Below are 24,131 nucleotides of genomic sequence, written 5' to 3'. Positions count from 1 at the left end.
AGAGCGATTCACACCAGACATCCCAAGAATATTGCTGAACTGAAACACTTTTGTAAAGAGGAATGGTCCAAAATTTCTCCTGAAACCGTTGTGCAGGTCTGATCTGCAACTATAGGAAACATTTGGTTGAGGTTATTGCTGCCAAAGGAGGGTCAACCAGTTATTAAACCCAAAGGTTCACATACTTTTTCCACCCTGCACTATGAATGTTTACATGTTGTGTTCAATAAAAACATGAAAACGTATCATGTTTGTGCGGTATTAGTTTAAGCAGACTGTGTTTCTCTACTGTTGTGGCTTAGATGAAGATCAGAACACATTTTATGACCATCCAAGAAATACAAGTAAGCCCAAAGGGTTCACATACTTTTTCTTTCAACTGTATATCAAATGAAAGAACAGACCCTCTTCTTTCAAACAAACAAACAATATGGGGAAAAAAGTTTCATCCTATCTTCATTTGTTCTGTTTTTATAACCAAAAATACCAAATTTTGAGCAAAGCTAAAATAATTGCATTTTTGTAAAGTAATTTTGTTAGAGATCAGATTCAGCATGATTATCAAAACATACATCGAGTTAAAAATTAATTTAATTTAGTTTTTGATTCAGTTTTTATAAATTGGTTAAGCACGCCATCTAGTGGATAATAGCGGAATTAAAGATTATCGTAAAAACTTGTCAGGAAAGCGTCAATGGTGGGGAAAGAGTTAAGTAACAGCTTATTGGATTAGTGCCTTTTATTTTAAAACATCACATGTAAATAATCCAAATAATAGTCAAGGATGAAAGCTTTTAACATACAGTATAATAGATACATCACTAGGTAAAGTGTTTTTGTTACCACTGAGACCTTAATCAATGACTTTAACCACCTGCTGCTTCAGAGATTGTCAGAGAATCTTTGGTATTTTACTTTGCATGAGTTTACTTAACCAGGCGAGAAAAGAAAAAGTGCTTTCTAATATATCTGTAATGTATCTGTATCTGTAATATATCTACAGTATTTGTACAACTACCTTAAACAGAAAGCAAACAAAATATCCATGTGTAGCATTTGATCTGCATCTGTGCAGCATCATTGCTGTGGTTTAACTTCTACTAATAGTTTGTGTGTAATTTTGAATAGATGTTTGAAAGTATGCAGCAGTGTTCTTCTTCGGTTGAAATAACATGATGTAAGATTTTGGCATGAAATAGCTGAAGAGAATTCCACATGTACTGGACATTTGGGCCAGTGCATTAACAAACAGGATGTCTTTACTGTTGATTAAGAAGTAAACTGTGAAGTATAAAATCCAGACCACAATTAAAAACACTATACTAAAGGTTATTGATTTGGCCTCATTGTAATTTTTGGGAAGATCTCGTGCCATGTAAGAAAACCAAATACACAAGGCACCAGGAAACATATTCACAAAAGCAGCTATGATAACAAATATAATATGTGCCCTTCCACAGGTGAAAAAAATCTGATTTTTAAAAGAAAGTAAGTCCATGTAAGGTTTGGGAGGTCCGAGATTTATCCACAAAAAACAAACAATAAATAAAAAGACACAGAGAGAGGTAATAAACACCCACTGGCCGTTGTTCTTTACCCACAACCTGTGCACGTTAGGGAACTCATTCATTTTGAAGACACAAACTATTTGAAAGGCACGAACAAACAAACAGGAGAGACAGACAGAGTTTAATAAAGAATAAAAGGCACTTCTATAAGCACATCTATCTAATGTGGGTTCACCAAAGAAAAAGAACGTACTTATGCAAGAGATAATCATACACACTAACATTAGGAAAGACATGTTGCCACCAGCAGATCTCACCACTGGTGTGTTGTAATTGTAAGCGAAAATGAATAGCGTGATAATAAGAAGAGTAATCAAGCATACATTAGAAAATATAAGTGCAATGGAGGAGATATCTGTGACCTTTAGATAGATAACAGAACGTGTCTGACATGTCCCACTGCCATCAGACCATTCATTCTCTGCACATAAAAAACAGGTATAGGGGTCCCCTGGAAAAAAAACAAAAATATAAATGTTTGGTAAAACAGGAAAAATCTGAATTTTCTGTTGAAAAAATCTAAATTAAAGTTGTGTCACTACTTAAGGTACTTACGAGAATAATTCACATAGCTGTTTTGTGGACATTTTTTACACAGAAAGCAGCAATCATGATATCCCACATGTTCTCTTGAAAATCCCTCCTTACACTCAACAGAGCAGTTTGAGAAAGGAACCTTTATAGAATAATGAAGAATGTTAAAAGTTCATATAGGCTGCTAAATGTATAAATGAAGCCTACAAAGACCATGGGTGTCATAAGCAAAAAAAACATTTACTGGAGTAGATGCCATTTTCTTGAATTAAAAGCTTTGTTTTCCTTGCTGTGTTGCAGGAGTGTAGCAGGCGTGAGCAGTGAAAACATGAAATGGAGAATAATTTATATGGGCTCTATGGGGGGGGTTCCCGGACAGGGATTAGACTAGTCCTTGACTAAAATAAATGTTAGAGCTGTCCAAACTGAAAGTATCTTGCACTGACATACAGCATCTTAAAATACATCAGTGCCGTTTGTTTTGCCTGAAAATTCACAGAAGTAATGTTTTAGTATGGCATGTTTAATTAGGAAATATAGCTACCCTTATAGCACACATACATCTCGAAGACGTCTATTTGATGTCTGCGTTTACATCTGCAAGACGTATTATTTAGATTGTTTGCTCATCTGCAAAACGTCTCTTGAGACGTTTCCTAAAAGATGTCATATAGACATATTGAAGAAGTCTGCAAGACGTTTTTGATTTAGAATGTATGTAAAGCAGCTCTTTCTAAGACCTTTATAAGATGGTTTTACACACCAGATGTATTCCAGATCTCCAGATTTTTACCAGACATCTTGCAGACGTACCTGTGCTATCTGGGTAGTTTTATTAAACTAATTTCTAGTCCTGTTTTAAGATCATCACTGTCTGGGAAACCATCCCTTTATGAGCCAAGTGGAATATATGAAGAATTTGGGTCCAAAACGCAATAAACGCCATTTTTTAAATAAAATAAAAAATGAGTTATCCCAAAATCAGTATTATATCAGGTCAGTATTTAAAAGTAAATTCTTAATTTTATGCAAAATCCAATATCTGCCGTGTTATTCTGTCATCTTTTCTTCCTTTTTTCCCAAAACGCGATATATGCCACTCCTCCTTTTCTACAGAACGCAATAAATCCGCTCCACATATTACAGTGCACCATTCCACGCAATGTAAACAAACAATGGCGCCACGTTAAGTAGACGGAATCCTAGTTTTCCTCATCTACTTTGTACTTCGTGATAAACAAACAAACAAAAGCAAAATAATACTTTAATGGCATTGATAAACATGTGGTTGTTTTCTGTGATGGGAAAGATTGTAAGTCATCAACATCAAATAACTTATGCGAGGCACTCGGGAGACGGGTGCTTGTTCTCCTGACAGCATCTGTGAAGTTTATGTGATTCTAACACATTGACCCCAGGGGATCTTATGAAAAACTTTCCATTATTTTACTCAAAGTCAACAAAAATCGAGCAGGACCAAAACATTTTACAGAGGATCGCTTTGAAAAATGTTAAGCAACGGTGTCAAGTATAACCGCAGCAATGACAGTGTCATTAATATAACAAAGTAAATGTTTTACTGTTTATTTTTTGTCAGTGTAGCTGAAATGCGAATGGAGTTTAATTTATTTGGAAATTTCTCTAGTGGAATGGATTTGACTAAAAGCACTCTGATAAGTGAACAGAAATGTGCTAAATTAGAGAAAAAGTAAGTTGGTCATATATCATTGGTCTCAAATATAATGGTTTCGACGCCCGTGACCAAGAGTAATAAAGAGTAACTTACAGAAGTATTGTTACGCCAGGGCATGAGTGAGTTGTCAATGGTAAAATTAATTTCTGGATATGTGTCATAAGTGCCCACCATCTCAATCCATGGAGGATTTCTTACAGTGTGCCAGACCACGACTGCATAACTGACAAATGGATCACCATTAACATCATATTTCACCTGATGGTTATTGAGTGTGAAATCCAAATTCTTAATTTCTTCCAGAAGCTGTTGTAAAATGAAAAAGAAATGTTCACAAAATGTCAACAAACCCCACCCCCTCAAAAAAACAACAAAATGACATTTTGTATTTTATTAGTAGTGTGTTGCAGTAGTGATCCATATGGATCGCAGTGGTTTATTAAGCATAAACAAGGTGATACAAAAAACAGATAACAGAAATAAACATGAATCCAAACCTAATTAACCACATACAATGACAACTGAAACACTAGAGGGGCGTTCCATTCGACAGTAAGTGGACTGCGAAGTGGACTTCACAGGGTATTCCCCCATTTTAATTGAGATTCCAATCCGAAGAGCTAACATGTTCAGTTCGAAGGGCACTACGCACTGCATAGGGAATCAGGGAACATCGATACATCACTCTTCACAGGAAGTGGAGAGCGCTGATTACCCAACTTTAATTGCGCACACCACGTGATCACCAGTTAGAACGATCAGTCATAACTAGGAGGAGTTTATGTATGCGTGTTAATATTTGTACATTTTGTGTATATGTCAGGAGTGTTTACAATATGGCTGTGTGCAGGAAGGCGGTGCATAAGACCTATTTGGATCATTGAAGACCACTCTTGTCGCAGCATTTTGGATCATCTGTAGGGGTTTGGTTGTGCAGGCCGGATGCATTGCAATAGTACAGTCTGGACAGGTCAAGAGCCTGGACTTGTGTAGCATGTTCAGATAGAAAAGGTCTAATTTTCCCAGTGTTGTAGAGGAAGAATCTACAAGAATGGATGGTGCTGGCAACATGCTCCGTAAAACTGAGCTGATCATTAATGATAACTCCCAGGTTTCTGGCTGTTTTGGAAGGTTTAATGGTCAAGAACCTAGTTGAATGGAGGGATTGTGATGAATCTTAGGGTCAGATGATATGACAAGCAGTTCTGTCTTAGCATAGCAGTTGTAAGAAAAGCTATTTTTCCGAATGACAGAACCCAGGGATGTCATTTATATCGAAAAGAGCAGTGGTCCAAGCACTGAGCCTTGAGGTACCCCAGTACTGAGACATTGGGGTTCGGAGACGTAACCATTTCCAGGATACTCTAAATGACCTACCTGAGAGGTAAGACCTGAACCACAGTTGCGCCAATCCAGAGACACCCATAGCCTTGAGGGTCGACAGGAGGATGTGGTAAAAGTGTCAAAAGCAGCAGACAGATCCAGTAGGATCAGTACAGATGACTTGGAGGCTGCCCTTGCCTGTCTTAGGGCTTCAATGACGGAGAGCAGTGCTTTTTCAGTGGACTGACCACTGTTAAAACCAGACTGTATGCTGTCCAGGAGGTTATTTTGTGTGAAGAAGGAGGAGAGCTGGTCAAAAACCACATGCTCAAGAGTCATGGCTATAAAAGGAAGGAGAGATACAGGTCTGTAGTTCTCAAACATTGCAGGATTAAGTGTGGCTTTCTTCATCCATGGGGTTATTCGGGCCTCTTTAAAAGCTGTGGGGAAGGTAGCAGTGTTTGTTTTCTTCACAAAGAAAAAAGCAAAATCAGCAGCCGTAAAGTCAGATGACGGTGGGGGCAGGCGGACAAAGAAGACCAGTAGGTCTTAAAGAGAGCACAAGCGTCAGTTGAACTGCTGATTTTTGAGATTTTGTATTATTAATACCTTTTCTCTTCTTAAATGGATTTACTGTAAAGAGGTTTACTGTAGCTGAGACCGTGGACCTCGTACTTAAAATGTAATATTTGTTGATGCAAAAAAGTAAAAATGCACAGTAAAACCCAACATTTTTTTTAATTTAAATTGTGATAAAATATAGAACGTAAGACATTTGTTGGTGTATAGATTTCAGCCTATGCAACCAGACATTACCACTAGTATAGTACCAATACTACAGACATTGAAATTACATGTAATTTAATTAGTGGAATGAAGATTTTTATGAAATTCTGAAAAACATAAAAAAGCTTTATTTACATTCAAATAAATTGAGTAATGTAGGTAATTAAAATAAAACAACAACAACAAAGATTACAAAATAAATGCATATAATTTTTTTACATTTATGCAAAATTTAAATGGAAGCAATTTTATCCACTAACAGCAGTTGTAATTTACACCATTTGAGGGTTAGATACATATTTCAATGCATTTACTCACCACGTATGGCTTAACTGTTGTATTTTTGTTGCATTGGTTCATGTTGCAGTGCAGAACTTTATGTAATGCATGAGCTATGGTGTATATGGCAGCGTAGATTGCAAAAGAGAATGCAGGATCTTCATTTATAATTTCCCTTGCTGTCACCAATGAGCAGTTGTCACAATCTTGATTACATGTCTTTGTGTGGATTTCACTCTGAGTGTTATCATTAGGATAAATCTCAGTTGTTCCTTTGGTTTTATAAATGAATTCATTAAATCCAGTCAATGACAAAAATCTGTCTGTAATGCCAATAATTGTTCCAATTTCCTTAATTCCTGGCTCTTTTAGAAGCTGCTGATTCATGGACCATGTTTCACTTGCAACCCAAACTTTGTCTCGAATGTTGTTTGATATGGCTGCTTTGATTATATTTTTTGCATATTGTGGCACAGCGAAAACCACAATGACATTGATGTTGAGCTTATCAATATTTTTAAGAGTTAGACTGTAGTTTGCACTTTGACTGAGAATCTCTTGATAAGCCAAACAAATGCCAGTATTACTGATATAATTGTTAAACAATTGTAGCCCATCTTCACTGTCTGGATCTCCAAGAAAAGCAACCCAGTTCCATCTAAACCACTGTATGATGTGAATAATCATCCGTATCAGGTCTTTGTTGCAAGGGATTGTTCTTATGAAAGATGGATAATGAAGTTTATCACTCAGTTCATAACTAGAAGCTCCATAATTCACCTTTAAGAAAGAAGAACATTTAAAAAAATATTTGCCTGACATGTTACATTTCAGGCAAATACACATTCAGGGGCGGTTTCCTATTAGACTAGTCTGAGACTAAAATAAATGTAAGAGCTGTACAAACTGAAAAAAACTTGCGCTGAAATATCTTAAGTAATGTTTTTAGTAAGGCATGTTTGTTAAAACTAGTTATATTTCCTAATTTAACTAAGGCCTAGTCCTGGCTTTAGCTGATCCCTGTCCGGGAAACCACCCCTCAGTGTTTAGTTTAGTTTTAGCCACAAAATGACTTGCAGCGGGTAAATTAGGTATTTAACACGTCACCATTTTCTTAGTTAACATATTTCTTTCATATGTAAATTTTACCAGATGTTGGTAACAACTCATGCAATCCACACATTCAAAGAAATCTGATGAGTTGGTGGAGGTTATAACTCACCCTTTAGAGAAACTTAAAATTGAGTGGCCAGTCGAAAGTCAAGAGAGTGAGAAACCAAGTAAACTGTACGAGAGGTTTCTGAAGAAAAAAGTACAACTGCAAACTAAAGTGGCTAGATCATGGAAGAAACCCTTTTCTTCCAGAGTAAATCCCCAAGTACATAAGAGTTTCTCACACATACAGGGGTACAAAATACCTAAAGTGAAGTCGAGCAGACATTAGCTTATTCTTTAAGCCCTGAGTCAGCGTCTTTTAAAAACCCAGATAAACCATGCCATGTTACTTCAGGCATGGTATGTAAAGTGTATATGTATGCATGCACATCTGTCTCTTGCGCGAGTCCAATCTATCCTGGAAACAGTATCCAGGATGAAGCTAGGTTAGGCCTACACTGTAAAATATTTTCAAATACTATAGGGTGTCTTTGGTCTGCTTCAGATGAAGCCATTACAGTGGTGGCTCAAAAGCAAAGGATCAGCCTATTTAGAATAATCAGGGATATGCGCATGTGCCTTTGTGGTGCTCTAATCAGGGTAACGTGCAGGTACCTCTATGCAGACTGGTGCATCAGGTTCTTCTCGGGCCAAGGAAAAGTTTTTGTCACTAAGAGCAATGTTTTTCCCTGGAATCCAGAATGTGAGAGCAAACATCCTGTTAAGACCGGGATTGAGTTTCAACGGGTCAGTCCGGCCCGACAAACCCGTCGGGACCCACGGATTCGGGCCGGGTTCGGGTCAAAAATATAAGCAAATGGATCGAGTCGGACCTCAGGCTTAATCTTTTACGCTCAGTGAGAAAAATTATTAATCATCACTGCTGTTCACCATAAAGAAAGTCTGGTCTGGCTGCTGCGTGCAACATGCATCACGGAGAGGGGCGGGGGATAGCAATAAGCTCCGGGGCAGGGGATAGCAATAAGCTCCAGGGCGGATCAGCAACTGATCCAGACCGGAGCTGCCGGCTTCGATGCGGATCCGCCCCGGAGCTCACTGCTATCACTGCGTGCACGCCTGTTGCCTGGAGAAAAAGTAATCTTGCCACAGGTGAATTCACCATTGCTTGCTACTACAGTAAGAGAAGCCGCTGGCTGGGTATATGTTTGAGTTCTTTATATTTATTATTGTGTGATTTTTATTTAAGGCATATTTATATAAACTATATTTAAAGTTTATTGTTTCAGTTGTTTTGTATTGTTAAAAGGCGTGAACATTAAAGGTTGATTTGAATTCCCGTCTGCTGGTCATGATAATAGCCTATGTGTATGAGAAAAAAACGGAGGGAAGGGGTCGGCGGTGTCGGGCCGCGGGTCGGGTTCGGACAGAAAATTCAAGTTGATGTGTCGGGTTACATCGGGTCTGGCCTTTAAAAGCCACAGTCCGGGTCGGGTTGTAATTTTCAGGCCCGTTGAGAACTTTATGAGACACGGAGAATGGAGACTTCACCCAGAGGTGTTGGAGTAGATTTGGGAGAGATATAGTCGAGTGGAAGTAGACCTGTTTGCATTCCGAGAGTCAACCCACTGCCAGTTATGGTTTTCTATGACTTATCCAGCCCTGTTGGGCCTTGAAGCTGTGGTACACAAATGTGGAAACTATGGGATTGGCCCCTTGAAGGGCATGAACTTATAGACCAGGGTCTCTCTACTAAGGTTGTAGAGACTATTTTGAACTCTTAAGCTCCATTCACCAGGAAACTTCATACATTAAAATGAAGGGTTTTCACTCTTTGGTGTAGTGATAGACATACAGATCCAGTTAACTGACCAGTGAATTCAGTTAATTAATTTTATTAATTGTAAACTCTGTGTATGTTTTGATAATCGTTCTGAATCTAATCGCTAACAAAATTCCTTTACAAAAATGCAATTATTTCAGCTTTTTGCTCAAAATTTAATTAATTTTGAAAAAAAAACACTCATATTTAAGAGGTTCTAAAAAGAGAACAAATGAAAGTAGGATGAAACTTTTTTCCCGTTTGTTTGAAAGCAAAGGGTCTGTTCTTTCATTTGAGATATTTGTATGTTTATATATTTATAGAAGAAATTTTTCCTGGAAGGCATTTTGTGAAACTGCTAGTTAGGGCACATACAATTAGGAGTATGGCTTATCTAAGCATTACATATGTGATGCGGCAGGGTGGTCTTCCCACTATATGTTTATGAAGTTTACGGTTTAGACCTCCCATCTTTACCTGGTTCCCGTCCTAAATTGGCGTCTCTTTGCCATAACTCCATGTGCCTGTACCGCTTGCTTCACGTTGCGTAACTAGTATGCTATGTTTACATTTCCCTTTTATAACTTCTGTTCTGCCATCACTCGTGATATCATCACTACGCGCCTTTATACGGGCTTCATATAGTTGTACAAAGATTTCACATGAGCACACGCTGTTGCCGTGTTTCCATAGTGTCATTTCATGATGAAGCATCTTGGTTCCTTTCTCAGGGAACCAAGGTTACATGTAACAAAGATGTTCTTTCCATAGATTTTCAATTGGATTAATGGATTTATCAACATCTGTGGTTTGATTTCTTTGCATGTGTGAAATAATAATGTCAGTAGCACCTTTAGAATATATTTACTAATAAAATGGTGACAATACTTACTTTACCCACTGCTAATGTGTCTCTGTGTTAAAGTGATGAAGTCTGGCAGCACTGGATGGATGTTATGAAGTATGTGTGTTTGTTATTAAACATATATAATTTACCAGTGGTATAAGGTCCATAGTGATCAGTGGTGCAATAGTAATAGTTTTCATGTTTCCATATGGTCCTGTTAAAGCAATGATTTTAGTCTGATGGCTGTTGAGTTTTTCTTGAGGATTTATTGATCAATTCTGTGAGATAAAACTGAAGACTGAAGGGAAATTCTTAGTGTCTGAACAATGATCAAAAACTTCATAACCCAGAGAGACATTGGGCAGCAGGGTGGTTGAGTTATTAATCTCCTCAACAGCAAACCTCATTACTTGAAACATCTGATAGCCTTGGTCTGAGAAAGTGTGCCTACAGTAGAAAACATTTGTATGGTAGAAAATTGCAGTTAAATGTTGTCTCAGAAGCATTAGTTTTAAATAAATACTGATGTATTGTGTCCTTAATTTACAAAAAATGCAGATTAATAAACTAAAGGTGTAATATTAATCCAGACAATAAGCTTGTTAAATCAACCTGATAAATAAAATAAATATTCTTGCTTACCTGAAACATTCAATGGCCTCTGGGGAGAACAGGGGTCCTGCATGATCAGCTTCATGTAATGGAAAAAGTCCACCCAATAAATAATCTCCATCTAAACTGAACTCAGATGATGAACAAGAAACATTGAAAAAGATAGAAGTAGTGAAGGCCACAAGGAAAGTGTAAATGCAACTCAGAAACATGATTTAATATGAATTGTTTCTCATGAAACAGAGATGTGTGGTGGTTATTATACTACAGTTTAATTTGCTTAATCAAATTTAATTTGCTTTAACCACATTGTTTATTCACAGGTCTGGGCATCACTCTTAGGAATGCTTCCACAGATGGCTTAGCTAAAGCCATGACTAGGGCTTAGTTAAATTAAGATATAGGCATCTTTATAAACATGACTTAGAAAAATATGGAGTTACTTTTGTTTTTTATTTATTTAATCAAATGCACAGTGAGAGCAAAACACTAATATTGTATTTAAAAGTAGAAAATTGCATATAAATATGAAGTTTTTAAAAAAAATTTAATTACAAAATACAGTGATTGTTAACCAAATTCTTTGCAATATGAGTTTTCTTTTAGCAGTTATATCATGTGTTCCTACAGCTTGGTCTCTGTTATGCTGTTTTCATTTACAGGTCAAAACATTTTGTTTTGGGTCAAACCACATCTCAGTTTGAGTATCTACCTAGCTGAATGTAATGTGGATAGGTCTTTCCCCTTAAAAAAGTTCCCAGCCAGCGCCTGCATTTTTTATAATTTTCACAAAAGTTTAATGCCTTCCAGAAAATGTTCTTCTTTAAAAATATAATATATAAAATGAAAGAACATACAAGGATTTTCAACTGTTTGCCCTGAGGCAGGGTTCCTCTAATCTTACCCTGGAGGGCTGGAGCACTGCAGAGTTAGCTCCAACCCTGAACAAACACACCTGAAAAAGCTAATCAAGGTCTTCATGATCACTCGAAAATCACAGCTGGGTAAGTTTGATTAGGGTTGGAGCTAAACTCTGTAGTGCTCCGGCCCTTCAGTCCCAGCGTTCCACTTAATTTTTTATTGCCTTACCACGCTAACATACCACAGTCTTTTTCACTCCCAAGTATGTAATTGCACAACTTTTAAGAGTGCCAACAACAGCTTGAACATTTGAAGTGGGTTCAAAAGGATCGCCCTAAGCCCTTGATCACATGAAAAGTATACACTTTTATAACCAAATGGGGGCCAAGGCAGAGGCAAGACACAGACAGGTAACAGAGGCGGTCCCGAACCATTAAGCACGGACGGACCTGGATCGTGAGGCAGCCACAGGCCAGGATCGTGAGGCTGATGTGGACAATTCGACACCTCGGCCATGTCCTCTGTGTCCACTGCCTCTTCCATGCATCCAGATACTACCCCCCAAAAAATAATAAGGGGAGCTTCAGCCATCCTGGGAACAGGAGACATTGGACACCAGGGTGGCACTCTAGACCTGCAGACAAAGACACAGAGAGAGGCTGGCATAGTCAGGTTAGCAGACAAGAAGTCAGTGAAAGGAGATAATTTAATAATGTCCATCTTGAGCCAGGCAGAGAGTTCATAGTGTTAATGATGGTTCATTTTGAGCAGGACAGAGAGTTCAGAGTCGGCCATTTTAGATAGAGCCAAGAGTCTATGCGAGTCGTCCATGGCTATTTTGGTAAAGGCAGAGAGACTATGGAGCTTGAGAATGACCATACTAGCTGACCTACAGGACACAGGGAATTCAGGGGTAACCATCTCTGCCTCTACATGAAAATCAGGAACTTGGACACTGGTGTCATGGTCATGACAGAAAATTCAGGAGACTTAGGCTCAGCAGACTTGGTCAAGACAAGAAGCTCAGGGGACTCAGATTCAGACTTTTTAACCAAAACAGGAAGTGCAGGTGACTCAGGTGAACTAGACAACTCAGGGGACTCAGACAATTCCCGTTTGACAGAATGTGCAGGGGGCTCAGGTTCAGACTTTCTAGTCGTGGTAGCACGCACAGAGGAGACACAGGTTCAAACCTTCTAGCCGTGATAGAAGGTGTATCAGATGACTTGGATGATTCAGTTTCAGGGTCTTGAGAAAAATCACAGGAAACAGAAGAGTAGAAAGCAGACCACACACACCACAGAACCATGGCAAATACAGGAAACACAGAATTCAAAGGACATACCTCTGTAGTCATAGGGACCATTGAACTGGACATAATCCTAGTTGCCCGTACAGACATCATCTGGGTATCCAGAAAACTTGACATCAACTGTTGGATCTTGGCATGAACTGGAGAGATTGGTGAGGCAGCCATTTTGAAATGGCTGAGGTGCGGCAGACATTTTGTGTACAGGCTCGGGTGTGGTAGTCATCTTTAGAATAGGTGCAGGTGTGGTGACGGTCCTCTGAAGAGGGGGTGTGGTCGTGGCGATGACCCTCCTAGCTGGCATCTAGGGGTATGGCAGCACGTAAAACTGCACCCACAAAATACACCAACAAACACTCACAGTCCAAGGGTACAAACTTGCGTAGTGTGGAGTTGAGTCCCAGCCAGTACCATGTACGAAGGCATCGTTCTGGGTAATCGGCCTAGGACGCCAAACCCCAAAACTTAGCAGTATAATCTTAAACAGATCCATTAATGAATGTTGAATGAATTCTGTAACGAAGGGGCTGCTTACAGAAAGTGAAAAAGAGCAAGATGAATCCAAATGCAAAGTAGGGATGTGCGATATGGCCTAAAACATTTATCACAGTAATTTCAGTTGTTTGTTGCGGTGACGATAAAACAATGATAAATTATTCTCTTCTGTAAATTATCAGATTATGTTATGTTTAAGTTGTGTTCCAGTGACTGTGCTGAAAAACATCACATAACAACAATTACACAATAATAATAATAATTTAAATCAATTACAAGTTTAAAATGTAAACACAGATTCTGTATTTATTTGGTGCATGGTGCAAAAATAGTGCAAACAGCAAAAGTAACAATCACCATGTCTTCCATTGTTTCAAAATTACAACAGAGTACAACTGCAAATTCTGATAAAGTAACAAACATGTTAAAGTAGTCTGATAAAGTAAAGTAGTTTAGTGTGAAACAGTCAATGACACACTCAGAATGTAAATATTATAATTAAGTGGAACATGCTACACCAGCAATTTTGTAGTTACATTTTATAAACTCTTGTCCCATGGAACAAATTGTAAAAGTAGTGCAAACACTGTATCAAAAAGTAACAATCCCAACTATGTCTTCAGATAGTTTACAAAATAGTGCAAAACAAGAATAAAATAAATACAATAAAAAATAAACCAAAAAAGTTAAAATAAAAAAAGTTAAAGTTCAGTTAAAATTAAAATTGCTAAAACTAAAAAATTAAATAAATGAACATTTACTATTAAATGGAACAGACCAACACAAAACGCTATAAATCAATCTATTCCCAAAAACTGATGGTCTGTCTTTTTTTAAAAAGTCTTTTGTCTTTTATTTTTCGTGTTTGAATTAATGAGGAAACAACTATGTGACAGTTCTCCATTACGGATGCGACCGCTCTGAAAGCGGCACTAAAAGACTTTCACAGAGATCTAAAAACAGAAAGCACTTTCTTTCAAACGAATTTTATTTTGTATTAATTGCATCTTAACTTTAATACACTTTTCATTAACCAATTTCCTGGATTTAATAAATAAAAAGTGAATATAGGCCTAACAGATGAATAACTTAGATCACAACATAAGTTAAGAGTACGGCGCCTGAACCAGTTTCAACCGGCTTCGAGGCTCGGTGGTCGTCGGTCAAGAAAATGTTTAGTTTTCGCAATCCCTAAAATGCACATAATATAAACATAGGCTAATGTAATGAATTACTGTTCAAAATACTGCATAGTCACATTACTAATGGAGAAACAAATACATAAATACAGTTAATATTAAGCTCATGTTTGCTAAGTGTGCATACATTAAATATACTGACACTAAGAGAGAAAGAGTAAACTTAATAGCAATGTGTAGACAATGGCCAAAGCAAGAAAGTCTTGTCCACATGTTTAGAGTGACTGCTTTTACTATATTGGCCCCGCTGTCCGTTGTTAGGCAGACCTGTTTCTTCTCATCTAAATTCCATTCTTGAAGTAACTGCTTCAAGCCACGCGCAATGTTTTCACCCGTGTGGTCATCTGGGAAAAAACATGTCTGGATGCAACAGCTGTTCAAACTCCAGTCACTCGTTATATAGTGGACCGTAAGGCTAATGTATGGCTCAGTCGCTCTGCTACTCCACATGTCAGCAGTTGAAGCATAAAACTCCACCATAGACAATGATGTTTGTACCCTATCGTGGCAGTCTTCATACATCACTGGCAGGGCTGTTTTGGAAAAGTACTTCCTTGAGGGCATGTTGTATCTTGGGTCCAGTTTATGGATCATTCGCTTGAATCCTTCTTTTTCGACAGTTTGGAATGGCAACATGTCTTTTGCCAAACAAAATGCCACTGCTTCCATCAATTCGTTCAATCATTTACTTTATTTATCATAAGGGACACAATTAGCCAATGCGCTGGCAATTTTCGTCTGGGTGGGATTTTTCTTACCCCCAGGTTCACTTGTAGTTTTCGCCTCCGTTGCCTCGCGTATCTTCATACAATCATCATACACCGGTTTGTGTTTCAGATTGTGGAAAAAATTTGACGTGTTTCCACTCTTTGTAACCACCGTTTTTCTGCAAACTTTGCATATTACGTTAGTTTGATCCTCATCTGATCTTCTGTAAACAAACCAGTTCCAAATTGTGGAGGTACCTCCTCGCTTAACGACAAGCACCTCCTCAGCCTCAAATCCGCCTTCCACCATGCTTGTTTTCACTCCACACATGAACAGTAAATCGGGCGCGCACAAACTACCCCATCAACTAGACTTATCGTTATTATCGCGAGGAGACCAGTTTTCATTGCGTGGAAAAATTTTAACGGTATATCGCAAACGATAAATTATCGCCCATCCCTAATGCAAAGAGGTTTATTATACAATTCCAAAAGGGCAGGCAAACATATCCAAAAGGGTAATCCAAAGACATAATCCAAAACAGCCAATGGGCCATAACATGAAACAAGGCAACATGAAACAATAGAAAAATACAAGAAAACGCTAAGTAAGACAGGTTACAGCTTATAATACTTAGCAGTGAGATGATGAGATTGAACCGGCTTTATACTGACAAACAGGAAGTAAATGGTGCAGTGAGACATGACATAGTTTCAAAATAAAAGACCAGAGACATGATTTCAACATAAAAGACCTTAACAATAAACCACACAGAAGACAATACAAAACCCTTACAATAGCAAAATAAAGGCACATTTAGGAGAGACATTTACAAAAAAAAACACTAATTCTAAAAATGTCACGGTAGGCAAACACACTGTTTCCTTCGTGTCTTGTGTATGGTGTTTACTCACCTGTGATGTCATGTGCTTGTTATCCCGATTCCCTTCCCCTGTGTTGATTGTCTCACTCCAGCTGCTCATCATTACATGCTCTCCATATATACTCACTCTGCTCTCTGTTCCCCGCCAGATCCTTGCTCATTGTTTGCCTCTGTATCGTTCTGGATTGTTTGTACACCGTGTGTGGATTGTTATTGTGTTGTATTCTTGTTGGATGTTCCGGTCTTCACTCTTTGGATTATCTTCACTACAGACCCACTCCACCAACGACCACTACAACCACCATCACCCGCTTACCACAGTAGTCCTTCGATCACCATTACCATCATCTGGACATTGTACTGTTTCTGTGTTCCGGTGTTTGTCAGTCTCAAAATAAACCTGTGTTTATATTTTTCCTGCATCTGCTTCCAGCGTGTTTCTATCATCACAGAAGGATCTGGCCAAAGATGAAAGCAGTGGGAAATCACTCCCCATCTCCTCTCGAAGAATTTCTCCACCGGGCGGTTCATAGGATGGACTGTCAGGAAAAAGTTAGAGGAGATGGGTCAAGCGGTCCAAGTAATGGTGACGAAGGTGTCCGAGCTGACCCAACAACAACAACCACTGCCCACTGTGCCTCCCACACACCCACATACATTTACTTCACCAGAGGATGCTTTCCAGTCGGAGCAAAGACTTCCCATCCCTGAAAAATATACGGGTGAACCGAGTTTTTGCCGTACACTCCTCTCACTGTTCTCTCGATTTTCCTTTACAACCCAAAACTTTCTCCAACAAACAAACAAAAGTGGCGTTCGTGCTTTCACTCCTGACTGGGAAGGCTGCCCTCTGGGGACGGCGGTGTGGGAGAACCGTGACATCTGCTGTTCTTCGTTCTCCTCCCTATCCGACGAGATGAAGAGGGTGTTCCATCGCTCCGTCGCTGGGAGAGAAGCCACGAGACTCCTCTCCAAGCTCCGTCAGGGGACAAATCTGTTTCTGACTACGCAATCGAGTTTTGCACCCTGGCGGCGGAGTGTAGGTGGAACGAAGAAGCGCAGTTGGATCATTTCCTGCATGGGCTGGCTGACCGCATCCAACAGGAGATCCATGTGGTCGATTTACCCACCTCACTGAACGCACTTATCAACCTTGCCATCAGAGTTGATGCACAACTCATCCAAGCAGCATGCCGGAGAGCTACCACACCATTACCCATCAGACTGGATCCTCTCCAAACAAGCAACAGCGGTGCGGTCAGTCCCCCCAACGATTTCGAGCCCATGCAGGTGGGTCGAGCTCGGCTTTACCGGGAGGAGAAGCTCCGGCGGAGATCCCTTGGGTTGTGATTTCAGCCAACTAGCCACCCATTTGACTGCCTTGACCTCCCCTAGTACTGCATTCAGGTGGTGTTCAGGTTTGCCAAAATCAAGAGATGCTTTGTTTCAGCTCCCATTCTTGTTTCCCCTGATCGCACACGTCAGTTCATAGTGGAGGTCGATGCGTCAGAGCTGGGGGTAGGAGTAGTGCTTTCCCAGTGCACACCTTCAGACGGAAAGGTTCATCCCTGCATGTTTTTGTCTCATTGTTTAACTCCGGCGGATAGTAATTATGACATTGGTAACAGAGAGTTATTGGCAGTCAAACTTGCATTGGAGGAATGGCATCACTGGTTAGAAGGTTCGGGTGTACCTTTTATCGTTTGGACCGACCACAAGAACCTCGATTACATTAAAACTGCCAAAAGACTTAACTCCAGGCAGGCTCGGCGGCTTTATTTTTCGGACGTTTAGATTTTACTCTTCCATAACATCCGGGTTCCAAAAACATCAAACCCAATGCTTTGTCTCGACTTTTTGAGCGTTCCAATCGCACTTCTACTCCCGAGCGAATTTTACCGGAGACTCTATTCATCTCCACGCTCAGATGGGAGGACGAATGGAAGGTTTTGACAGCCTTAGAAGGGGTAACGCCTCCGTCTTGTTGCCCACCGAACTGCTTATTTGTGCCAGAGGAGTTACGGTCCAACGTAATCCAGTGGGGTCATTGTTCCAAGGTAGCTTGTCAATCCAGGGGTGAGTCGCACAAAGTTTTTAGTCAAGCAATGATTCTGGTGGCCGGGTATGTCCAGAGGTGTCACCGCACCTGGACTAGAGCTCGCAAAGCTCTACTCCGGGTGGGGCGCACACCAAGGCTAAAGCCGATCACCACCGGTCTATGCCTCCCGTATACGTCGTTGGTCAAAAAGTGTGGCTTTCTACTCAGAACATTCCGATGCGTTCCGTCTCAAATAAGCTTGCTCCTAAATTTATTGGCCTGTTTGCTGTCGCCAAAATCATTAACCCGGTGACAGTTCACCCTAACCTCCCTCCTGTTTACAGGAGAATTCAGATTTCTAAAATCAAACCTGTTTTTCGTTCACGACTTAACCCGCCTGTACCGGTTCCCCCCCGCCTCATCTCGTAGCAGGGGAACCAACCTATTCGGTCAACCGTATTCTGGACTCTAGGTGAAGGGGACGCGGATTTCAGTACTTTGTGGACTGGGAAGGTTACGGTCCGAAGGAGAGAAGTTGGGTACCTGCTCGGGACGTACTGGTACAGCAGGCTAGGAACGTCAGGTGACATCCTAGGGAAGGGGGTACTGTCACGGTAGGCAAACACAATGTTGGATGATCCGGTCTTCGCTCTTTGGATTATCTCCGCTACAGACCCACTCCATCAACGACCACTACAACCACCATCACCCGCTTACCTAGGGTGGCCATTCGTGCCAGTTCCGCCAGACATGTCCCGAACATGTTTTTGGGCTCGTTCTCCGGAAGTCGCGTTGGTCGACCGCATACGTCATCAAGGTTTAATATTTTGGGTTTAATTTCAGAAAAGCAACCGTTACATTTCAAGGTAAGAATGAAACTACAATAATTGTATGTCTTAAAATAAATAAATCTTAATTTTCTAATGTATTTTAACTGAAATGTGATGACATATGCGGTCGAGCAACGCGACTTCCGGAGAACGAACCCAAAAACATGTTCGGGACGTGTCCGGCGGAACTAGCATGAATGGCCACCCTACGCTTACCACCGTAGTCCTTCGATCACCATTACCATCATCTGGACATTGTATTGTTTCTGTGTTCCGTTGTTTGTCAGTCTCAAAATAAACAAATAAACCTGTGTTTACCTTTTTCTTGCATCTGCTTCCAGCGTGTTTCTATCGTCACAAAAAAAGCTCATTCAAAAAAATGTCAGTTCAACAAAAGTGCTTTAGATTCTCACAGTTACACATGAAATAAAACATTAATACCATTCTGTTTACTAATGTCAAATCACTTTAAGCATAGATAACATCAAACAGAAATAACCTTATTTGAAATGATGATTGCTTTTCATGAAAAAAAAACAAGAATACCATTGAACAATTGTAAAATTGTTATGTTAAATTACCATTAAACAAGCAAAATCAAACACAAATAATTAATTTTAAGACCAATAATTAAACTGCTTTCCAAGCTATTCTAAACCTAAAATTTATGATAGGATGAAAATGAGCTGTCTCCCATCTCATTGCGATGGGAACTTTCTGCACAAGGATCAATGTGGTGTTGAGGCTGCGGGTTTGTATACGTTACATTATCATAATGAGAGTACATGTGATGCAAAGGATATGGTTGTAACTGCGGTGGTGCCTGTATTATGGTAAAGGTGGTATGAACATTGTTTTTTCCTTATTTTCAGAAACCTCATTCTGAAGAGGCAGAAAATTCACTGGTATTTTGAGATTCCTATGAACAACTTTTTCAGCACCTGTCACAAAATTCTTCATTCTGAATATATATGAACTTTACTGTTTATGTCGGTCACCAGCCTAGGAGCTCAATCAGACATTAGCTGTAAAGGGGGAAAATCAGTTGTCTCATGGATTGCATTATAGCAAAAAATATTCGAGGCCATTAATGCTTTGTTGTGAATGGCAAAGCATGAATCATATTGCCCAGTGCGCAATTAAACCTTTTTACAACCCCATTACCCATCGGATGGCAAAGCGTCGCATGGGACTTCAGAACACCTGCAAGCTGTAACATTTTAGAGATCAGACAGCTTTCAAAATTAGCTCCTTGATCAAAATGTACTCGCTCTGGAAAGCCATAGATGCAAAAAATTTGTCCCATAGCTGTTTCACAACTGCCTTTACTAACTGGTTTGGACAAAAGTAAGCCTGAGCCAGCTTTGTGATCTGTTACAACCAATACATCCGTGACTTATTAGACGAGTCTTCAGCACACCAAAAATCCATGCAAACCAACTCCAGAGATCTTGATGCTCTCAAGAGCAGCTCTACCCACGTCCCAATCAGCTAAGAAAGCAGCAAACCATGTAGTTGTATATGATTATCTTCTTGCCTTCTGCTGTCAAGAACAGCAGAAACATCATCATGTGAAATAGCTGACTTCATTGATAAAGCAGAACAGGGCTTGTCTTGTGCTTGTCTTTCAAAAGGATTGACACAACTAACAAATGCATCTGTACAATCTCCAGTTTCACAGCTTGAGCCTACTCTAAAAAGAGCACCATAGAGCACTCTGATAAGATGGTGGAACACACTGAGTTGCACAAATGGTTCACAGCTGAGAGCATCCGCAACTACATTTTTAGACCCAGGGACACATTTGATGTCAAATTTATATGGGGTGAGTTTTGCAACTGATCTTTGTTCACAAGCATCCAATTTGGGCTTAGTAAGAATGTAAGTCAGTGGGTTGTTGTCAGTCCACACTGAGAACTGATGACCCTTTAACCAGTGGCACAATTTGCAACAAACTGCCCACTTCAGAGCAAAAACTTAGCCTGTGTGCTTGATACTTTGACTAGCCAAAGCTATGGGGCGTGCAACCTCTCCACCTTCTACCAACTGAAAAGCACTGTGCAAAGTCTATTACTAGAAGCATCAACGGAGAGCACAAAGAGTTTGCCAAAATGTAGGTGAGCCAAGACATCCAAAGCATCTTAACATTCTTGTGTCCAGTCTGAAGATGTAAGTTTTTTGCCTCCTGTTGCACATTTCTGTCTCTTTATATGCCCTTGTATCTTTAAGCCTGATGTTAATGCATATAGGGGTTTTCCAATGCGATAACAGCCTTCAATATATTGCTGATAGAAACCTCCAAGAACTACCCTATTTTTGCTTGTGAGGGGATATTAGTGCCGTCTTTCATTAGATTCTGTTTTGTGATATCAATATTAGCGTTAACCTTCTCAGGATCTGTAGCAATGCCAAGAAACTTAACAGAGGGTTTACTAAATGACACGTCTTCTGAGACAGCTGCAGGTTATGAACCTGAAGCTTCTGGTTAACCCAGAGCGAGCTGTTTGTTAGGAACAAAAATGAGGATGTCATCACGATAACACATAGATAGCATGCTCATGAAGTTCTGATTGCTGAATATACCCATTATCATCCTCTTGAATATAGGTTAAGCCGGGTACACACCAAAAGATAATCGGGCTGATTTTGGGCCGATTTCCCCCCTTCCGACAATCCTAGCTATGTCCCGAGTATCGCGAAGGTTTCACAGATTATCTTATCAGATTGTCCCTTCATGTGAGGTGTGTTAAGAGTGTCCGAACCTGCTCGGAAGAACGTCGGAGCCGCGCCGATCGCGAATCATAAATATTCAACATGTTGAATATTTACGATCAGAAATCCTGATGTGTGTGGGGAATCCCGAGGACAAACGCGAGCACGCTATTGAGATTATCACGTGAAACGAAACCATATCCAATCAGAAAGCGAGATAAGGGAAGACGGAAGCAGTCATGATGCAGCACAAAGGCCGCTTCTCAATCCGTAGGTCGCATTTCCAGGCTGTATATACGTCATCATATTATTTCAGAATATACAAAATTGGCTATTATTCGTTGTTCATCGTATATTGTTTTAATAAACTTATGACTTGTGAATGTAATGCTCAGTTAACTTGAATAAACCAGGTTTCATGACGTATGCAGCCTGCATATGCGACCTCAGCAAGCTACAGCCTTCGGATTGAGAAACGGCCAAAGTGAAGTTGATGTGGACAGTAGAGATGGAGGATCAGCTTGTTGATTTGTGGCAACAGCACGAATGTTTATACAACGTGTCTGGTAAAAATTATTCCAAGCACTATCATTGAAATGTCTTCCTGCATATCGTCCGCCATGCTTGTTTTGAAGTCTTGCGAGATTTTGTGGGATTTCCTGTGTTCACAGTCGAGACTCTGATTAAAAATCTGTTTGTGTGTGGTGTGCTGTCTTTAACACATAATGGCACACCACACACTATAGGAGCAAAACGGATAAATCTAGGATTTTTTATCCTCAAGTTTGTGGTCCATCACTGTGACGACCCTGAGTTACTTCCTGATTCCATGGGTGCAGATCATGGGAGTTCCTGATTGGCTTTGCCCATGCTAATTGATAGTTAGCCAAGAGAATATAAAAGTGCTGTGTTTGATTTGGAGGCAGGCACTCTTGGGGGAAGTTTTCCTCTCGAGTGGCTCATTCTTATGGTTTTCTTTCACATGTAGCGTCCAGATTTTGTTTTGGTAATTTGTATTATTTTATTTTTCCCTAGACATTTGTTTATTATTATTGGTTGTGGCATATGTTTTAATGTAATAAAATTCACATTAATTATATGGTTTGTGTGACTCCTCTTTTGTGTTACGGCTTTAAACGAGCTGGTCGTAACATAAAATTGGAGGCTCGTCCATGATTGCTACATGTGTAAGTAAATGCATAATGTATTTAGTGTGTTCACCTGTGAAATGAGTAGACTTCGGGTATTTAGAGTGTTCTCAGCTGGGTTTTATAATCCTTCCATCGAGGCACTGTTTGTTGTTTTGTGTTTGTTATTTTTCCTTTGTTTTTGAAGGTTATCCTGGGCGGAGGTTTTAAATCTCTGTTGGGGGTACGCTTCAGGCTTTTGGTTTGAATTGCCAAATGTGCGTGAGTTTAGCGTTTAAATACCGCCCCGAGTCCGGTACACCTTTGAAGATTAGGTAGGTTTAGTTAGTTGGTTTATTATAGGTAGGAACTGGAGTCTCTCATTTTTCAGTAAAAGGTGACACTTGGTTATTTTCTGTATTTGTGTGTATAATACCTGCTAAAGATGAAGATAATTTGAGTAAAGACTTGTGGTAAGTTTTATTTATCTCATAACTGAAGTGGGGTTTGCACTCGGAGCATGTATGTGTAACAATTCCGGGCGAAGTGGCTGATGGGATTTGTAGTTCTATTGCTCTAGTTTAGCGGCGTTTCGTCCGTGTTTGTATTGCTGTTTGTTATTGTGTTTCTGCCGCATCCTTTAGTAGAAATGTCGTCGGTAATCGAGGATTTTCTTGTATTTCCTTCGGAAATCTTATTGGAGAGATGTACGAAGGAAGAACTGGTGCAGATTGCCGAGCGCTTTGATGTGGAGGTAACGAGTAATGACAAGAAGCTGAAAGAAACGCTGATGGCAGCTGTGAAAAAGGCACTTTCTGAGCGCGGTGTTTTAGAGGTAAGAGCTCAAGTTAATTCAGAGGAATTGTTAACCTCTTCTCTTGATGCTGCTGAATCATTAACCTCTCCTATTTTCGCTGCTGATCAAACTGTGAAGTTTAGTGAGATGTCTTTACAGGAGAAACGCTTATGTGTTGATGTGGAAAAACTTCGTGTTGAGCGTGATGCTTGTGCACTAAAGGGGAAAGCGCTAGAAAATGATTTTGAGATTAAGAAAATAGAGTTGCAGTATAAAATGCAGTTAGAACAGCAAGTAGAGTTATGTAAATTGGAGTTGCAATCTGAAAGGGAGAAAAGAGAGTTTCAGTTGAGAAAACTTGAATTAGAGCTGAGTGCCCAAACAGGTGAAACTCCACTTGTGCCATCTGCTGAACCCGTATTTCCTGCACCTGTTTTAGATGTTTATAAAAACATTAGATTAGTGCAGCTGTTTTTGGAGAAGGAAGTAGAGAAGTATTTCCAAAATTTTGAGCTTGTTGCAGAGTCTTTGAAATGGCCAAGAGAGTTTTGGACTTTACTGCTGCAATGTGTGTTAGTAGGGAGGGCACAGGATGT

At 39.8% G+C, this 24,131-nt stretch overlaps 1 pseudogene; it reads right to left on the bottom strand.

Moving 5' to 3' along the window:
• Positions 1–500: 500 nt before the first annotated feature.
• On the bottom strand, positions 501–11,001 carry LOC129414619 (taste receptor type 1 member 1-like; annotated as a pseudogene).
• Between the last annotated feature and the right edge of the window lie 13,130 nt (positions 11,002–24,131).

The sequence above is a fragment of the Misgurnus anguillicaudatus genome, chromosome 5 (genome assembly GCF_027580225.2).
Source record: "Misgurnus anguillicaudatus chromosome 5, ASM2758022v2, whole genome shotgun sequence".
Classification (NCBI taxonomy): domain Eukaryota; kingdom Metazoa; phylum Chordata; class Actinopteri; order Cypriniformes; family Cobitidae; genus Misgurnus; species Misgurnus anguillicaudatus.
Note: the sequence above shows the minus strand (reverse complement) of the source record. Positions and strands in the feature narration are given on the sequence as shown.